Source organism: Bos grunniens, chromosome 9 (genome assembly GCF_055505025.1).
Source record: "Bos grunniens cultivar Pamir isolate PY7600 chromosome 9, Bosgru_T2T1.0, whole genome shotgun sequence".
Taxonomy (NCBI): Eukaryota; Metazoa; Chordata; class Mammalia; order Artiodactyla; family Bovidae; genus Bos; species Bos grunniens.
The window spans coordinates 101,419,502-101,425,754 of record NC_141173.1 but is presented as its reverse complement, the minus strand read 5'-3'; positions in this window follow the sequence as shown (position 1 = coordinate 101,425,754).

The window sequence follows — 6,253 nt, the reverse complement described above, 5'->3', positions numbered from 1 at the left end:
GGGGGTCCTTCTAAGTTGGAGAGGGAGGTAGGGATCTGTGATGTGAGGTGAGGAGGACTGCACCAGCCTTTGTTCATCACTCACTTCTAAAAATAAATTTCTCAGTCCAGGTTCAATGCACGATACTGGATGCTTGGGGCTAGTGCACTGGGACGACCCAGAGGGATGGTATGGGGAGGGAGGAGGGAGGAGGGTTCAGGATGGGGAACACATGTATACCTGTGGTGGATTCATTTTGATGTTTGGCAAAGCTAATACAATTATGTGGAGTTTGAAAATAAAATAAAATTAATTAAAATTAAAAAAAAAAGAATAGAAAAAAAAAATAAATTTCTTTCAGTTATACTGGGATATGATGGACATTTAGCACCATGTAGGTTTAAGGTTGGAGAAGGCAATGGCACCCCACTCCAGTACTCCTGCCTGGAAAATACCATGGATGGAGGAGCCTGGAAGGCTGCAGTCCATGGGGTTGCTGAGGGTCGGACACAACTGAGCGACTTCCCTTTCACTTTTCACTTTCATGCACTGGAGAAGGAAATGGCAACCCACTCCAGTGTTCTTGCCTGGAGAATCCCAGGGACGGGGGAGTCTGGTGGGCTGCCGTCTATGGGGTCGTACAGAGTCGGACACGACTGAGGTGACTTAGCAGTAGCAGGTTTAAGGTGGTCAAAGTATTGGAATTTCAGCTTCAACATCAGTCCTTCCAATGAACACCCAGGACTGATTTCCTTTAGGATGAACTGGTTGGATCTCCTTGCAGTCCAAGGGACTCTCAAGAGTCTTCTCCAACACCACAGTTCAAAAGCATCAATTCTTCAGCAGTCTGCTTTCTTCACAGTCCAACTCTCACATCTATACATGACCACTGGAAAAACCATACCCTTGATGAGAAGGACCTTTGTTGGCAAAGTGATGTCTTTGCTTTTTAATATGCTATCCTGATACGAAGAGCTGACTCATTTGAAAAGACCCTGATGCTGGGAAAGATTGAAGGCAGGAGGAGAAGGGGACGAAAGAGGATGAGATGGTTGGATGGCAACACTGACTCAATGGACATGAGTTTGGGTAAACTTTGGGAGTTGCAGATGGACAGGGAGGCCTGATGTGCTGCAGTCCATGGGGTCACAAAGAGTCAGACACGACTGAGCGACTGAACTGAACTGAACTGAGGTTTAAGGTGCACAGCACACCCATCTTCTAACCTTTTGGGGTCTTGTGGTTACTTTGTCCTCAAGTACCACTTAAAAATAAAGTGATACTGTGGAAAAGCACCCTTAGGGCAGAGATGGGCCTTCATGTGAGGAGGTGTGAGGTGCATGGGACATGGAGATGGGACTGGGCCTCAGCTCCTGGTTACAGGAGACCTCGGCTGGCAGCTGGCTGTGTTAGTCTGCCCTGGGCAAGAGGATACACTGTCCCACACCCAGCGATGCTCTCTGGCCACAACCTGTTCCCTTAATACACGTGGGGGTGTCTCTGCCTCAGAGAGGTGAGGAGTCACAGCAAAACTTTGCTTTAATATACTTTTAAGATTGGAAAATAAGAGTATGTGTGTTTCCTTATGGAAATATTCCATAGGGGGGAGGGGGGAAGAAGGGGAAGAAGAGACGGGTGGGGGTGGAGGAGAAGACCCACCAGAGGTGTGGGATGGACACCCCAGAAAGGCACGGGGTCTTGATTGAATTCATGAATGTTTAAAAGAACACATTCAAAAATGCATATGAAATATGCTTATGGAATTCAGTTCACTGGAATATGTCAATATTAGATTCAACACAGACTGAAAGAGAAATCCTTATAGTGTGATGCATTAATTGCATAGCTAAAAATATTATAAAATAAGTCTATTTTTAAAAGCCATTTTGTGTTAGTATTTAGCCAGAATGTTAATTGAGAGTGTGCAATCTCTTATTTGGGATTCCCTTGTGGCTCAGCTGGTATAAAGAAAGCTGAGAGCCGAAGAATTGATGCTTTTGAACTGTGGTATTGGAGAAGACTCTTGAGAGTCCCTTGGACTGCAAGGAGATCCAACTAGTCCATCCTAAAGGAGATCAGCCCTGAATATTCATTGGAAGGACTGATGCTGAAGCTGAATCTCCAGTCCTTTGGCCACCTGATGCAAAGAACTGACTCATTGGAAAAGACCCTGATGCTGGGAAAGATTGAGGGCAGGAGGAGAAGGGGACGACAGAGGATGAGATGGTTGGATGGCATCACCAAGTCAATGGGTGTGAGTCTGAGTAAACTCCGGGAGTTGGCGATGGACAGGGAGGCCTGATGTGCTGCAGTCCATGGAGTCGCAAAGAGTCGGACACGACTGAGCGACTGAACTGACTGAACTAATCTCTTATTCAAAGCTGCAGGGTGCTCAAGATGCGCAGGGCAGCGCACAGCCAGCCGCTCTGAGCATTCAGTGGAGGAAGCCTTCCTTCCCCGTGTCAGGAGCTGGCGACACGGGGGTGAGAGCCTGGCCCCCTTTCAGTGTGTGGACTGGAGAGGCCCGTCCTGACTCTTATTCTACCGGGTCATGGTCTCCAAAACGCCGCAGAGCTGTCCTCCTCCAACGGAACCCCGCGATCGCCTCTGAACTCTTCCAACAGCCCTCTGCGGGCTGAAGGGCCGAACCAAACGCCGGCGCGACGCCGCCCCGCGCTCCCGGAGCTCCCGGCACCCTCAAGTGTCTGCATCTCCCGGTCGGGCTGGGGGGTAGTCTCCATTTACCCCCCGGGTTCCCAAACGCATCTCTGTTTCTCGCCTGCAGGGCGGCGAGGCCCCAAAGATGTTTTAAAAGTCGGCTCAACTTTGTTCATCTTGGTGCCATAAATTCTAATAGCTGAAAACGCGGTAACGGAAAATGTTCTTTCCGCGCAGTTTGCCTTTCCCAGCCCGTCCGTCCTGACCGCCCGAGGCTCTCCCCCCGCAGCCGCGCACCCCGCCGCTGCAGGCATTTCTGCAGGGTCCTCCGGCCCCTCCCTCCTCTCCGCTTCTCCTTGGATCTCCGCGCCCGAGCGCTGCGTTGTCTGACTCCTCTGCACGCAGCACCTTCGGGGGGACGTCGTGTGTCTCTGCAGTCCTGGCAAAGTGACAGGAGCGGACGGTGCGCTTTCCGGACGCAGGGTCGCTGGAGGACGCGCGGACGGAGCTGGGTTAACAGGAGTCCCAGGCCGGCCTTTCGAGCCGTAGGGTGTGCTCCGGCCCCACCTAGAGCCGAAACGCAGAACAGCACCCCGCCAAGAACACCTGCCGGCGCGGTTTCAGGCCAGTAGCTCAGTCGTGTCCGACTCTGTGCGACCCCATGGACTGCAGCACTCCAGGCCTCCCTGTCCATCACCAACTCCTGGAGCTTGCTCACATTCATGTCTGTCGAGTCGGTGATGCCATCCAACCATCTCGTCCTCTGTCATCCCCTTCTCCTCCAGCCTTCAATCTTTCCCAGCATCAGGGTCTTTTCCCATGAATAGGTTCTCCGCATCAGGTGGCCAAAGTATTGGAGCTTCAGCTTCACCGTCAGTCCTTCCAATGAATATTAAGGGTTGATTTCCTTTAAGATGGACTGGTTGGATCTACATGCAGTTCAAGGGACTCTGAAGAGTCTTCTCCAACACCACAGCTCAAAAGCATCGATTCTTCGGTGCTCAGCTTTCTTTATACTCCAACTCTCATATCCATACATGACTACTGGAAAAACCATAGCTTTGACTATGCAGAGATTTGTTGGCAAATTAATGTCTCTGCTTTTTAATATGCTGTCACGGTTAGCACGGGGTGATTACAGAGGGCTGGCCTCCAGAGAAACCAGAGGATTTCCTCTGTGGTTTCAGAGAATTCATTGACTGCGTTCATAATGTAATACTTAAATATGTTTCTGCCTCGGATGCTTTGTTGAAACGTTTAGCAGTCAGAGAGCCGCAAGTGGGCTTTTAAGGCTGGATGTTGATTTGATCAATGACTTCTGTTCTTTACTGTGTAAGTGAAGTGAAGTTGCTCAGTCGAGTCCGACTCTTTGCGACACCATGGACTGTAGCACACCAGGCTCCTCCATCCATGGGATTTTCCAGGCAACAGTACTGGAGTGGGTTGCCATTTCCTTCTCCAGGGGATCTTCCTGACCCAGGGATCGAACCTGGGTGTCCTGCATTACAGGCAGACTCTTTACATCTGAGCCACCAGGGAAGCCCAAGTTGCTCAGTCATATCTGACATTTTGTGATCCCATGGACTGTAGCCCACGAGGCTCCTCTGTCCATGGCATTCTCCAGGCTAGAATACTGGAGTGGGCAGCCTTTCCCTTCTCCAGGGGATCTTCCCAACCCAGGAATCGAACCCAGGTCTCCCACATTGCAGGCAGATTCTTTACCAACTGAGCCACAAGGAAAGCCCTTACTCTGTAAGGGGTGGGTTAATTCATGGTATAAATGTCCACAGAACTAACCTGGGAGAAGCTGAGGTCTTGGGAACAAATGCATTCTTTCCTTCGGATATAGGAAGACTGCATTTCCAGGAAGAATGAGCCCAGACCACCCTTGAGTGAGGGCGGCCCTGACTGAACTCTGAAGGCCACGGAACCTCCCCCATCGCCTGACCCCTTCAGGCTACGGGTGGCTTCTGATCCCTGTCCCTTCAACTTGCCTGTGGGGGACAGGGGATCCTCTGTCACCCGTCTGCCTGCCTGCAATGGTAGAAACGATGGGATAGTCTGTCTATAAAAGCAATCAGCCGTTTTACTAAACCAGTAAGCAGTTCTGAGCAGAAGGGATCACTGTTTCATCTCCAGTAGTTGGTAATAAAGCATCCTGGATCACCACATGTTAGCTCTTAATCTATAATTAACTGGTGGCGGGGGCCTTCCTCTCCCGGGTCAATGCTTCGCTGTCTGTGTGTGATGTGGGTATTTCCTGCCAGCACTTCTCATTATGGTCAGATGCTTACATGCTGTGAACGTTGGAGAGAGAAGATCAGTAAACCATTTTGATTATCTGTCTCCAGGTTAAAATTCAATCACACCTGACCAGGGAGCCCTCTGAGCCTGCTCGGATCGTGACCTTCCACGGTTTCTGAAAGGTTCACATTTAAACTGTCTGGTCAGCAACTGTGGAAAGAAAAGGAAAATAGGGTATGTCTTCCTAACCGGGAAGGGTTAATTTTGAATTCACACCGATCAGCACTGTGACTTTAACCCTTACCTTGCTGCTTTCATTTTTTTCCTATCATTACATAATGGCTTGCCTCAGGGAGATAAGGTGACCCACCCACCTGAGGAGGACTGTGGCATTTCTTGAATTCTTTGTGTGGCAAATGGCTCAGCGCCCCACTTCTGTCTGCTGCTTACCTGCATGGCCCAGAAATACACATTTGGGGAGGCCAGTCACAGACAGATGTGGCATCTGTTTGTTGACATGACAGGAGATGTTCCCTTTCACAGTGCAGTTCAGTAGCTCTGTCACATCTCTTTGCAACCCCAGGAACCGAACGCCAGGCCTCCCTGTCCATCACCAACTCCCGGAGTTTACCCAAACCCATGTCCATTGAGTCCGTGACGCCATCCAACCATCTCATCCTCTGTCGTCCCCTTCTCCTCCTGCCTTCAATCTTTCCCAGCATCAGGGTCTTTTCAAATCAGTCAACTCTTCGCATGAGATGGCCAAAGTATTGGAGTTTCAGCTTCAGCATCAGTCCTTCCAATGAACACCCAGGACTGATCTCCTTTAGGATGGACTAGTTGGATCTCCTTGCAGTCCAAGGGACTTTCAAGAGTCTTCTCCAACACCACAGTTCAAAAGCATCAATTCTTCGGCTCTCAGCTTTCTTCACAGTCCAACTTTCACATCCATACATGACCACTGGAAAAACCATAGCCTTGACTAGATGGACCTTTGCTGGCAAAGTAATATCTCTGGTTTTTAATATGCTGTCTGGCTTGGTCATGACTTTCCTTCCAAGGACCAAGTATCTTTTAATTTCATGGCTGCAATCACCATATGCAGTGATTTCCAAGCCCAGAAAAATAAAGTCTGACACTGTTTCCACTGTTTCCCCATCTATTTCCCATGAAATGATGGGACCAGATGCCATGATCTTAGTTTTCTGAATGTTGAGCTTTAAGCCAACTTTTTCACTCTCCTCTTTTACTTTCATCAAGAGGCTCTTTAGTTCTTCTTCACTTTCTGCCATAAGGGTGGTGTCATCTGCCTATCTGAGGTTATTGATATTTCTCCCAGCAATCTTGATTCCAGCCTGTGCTTCCTCCAGCC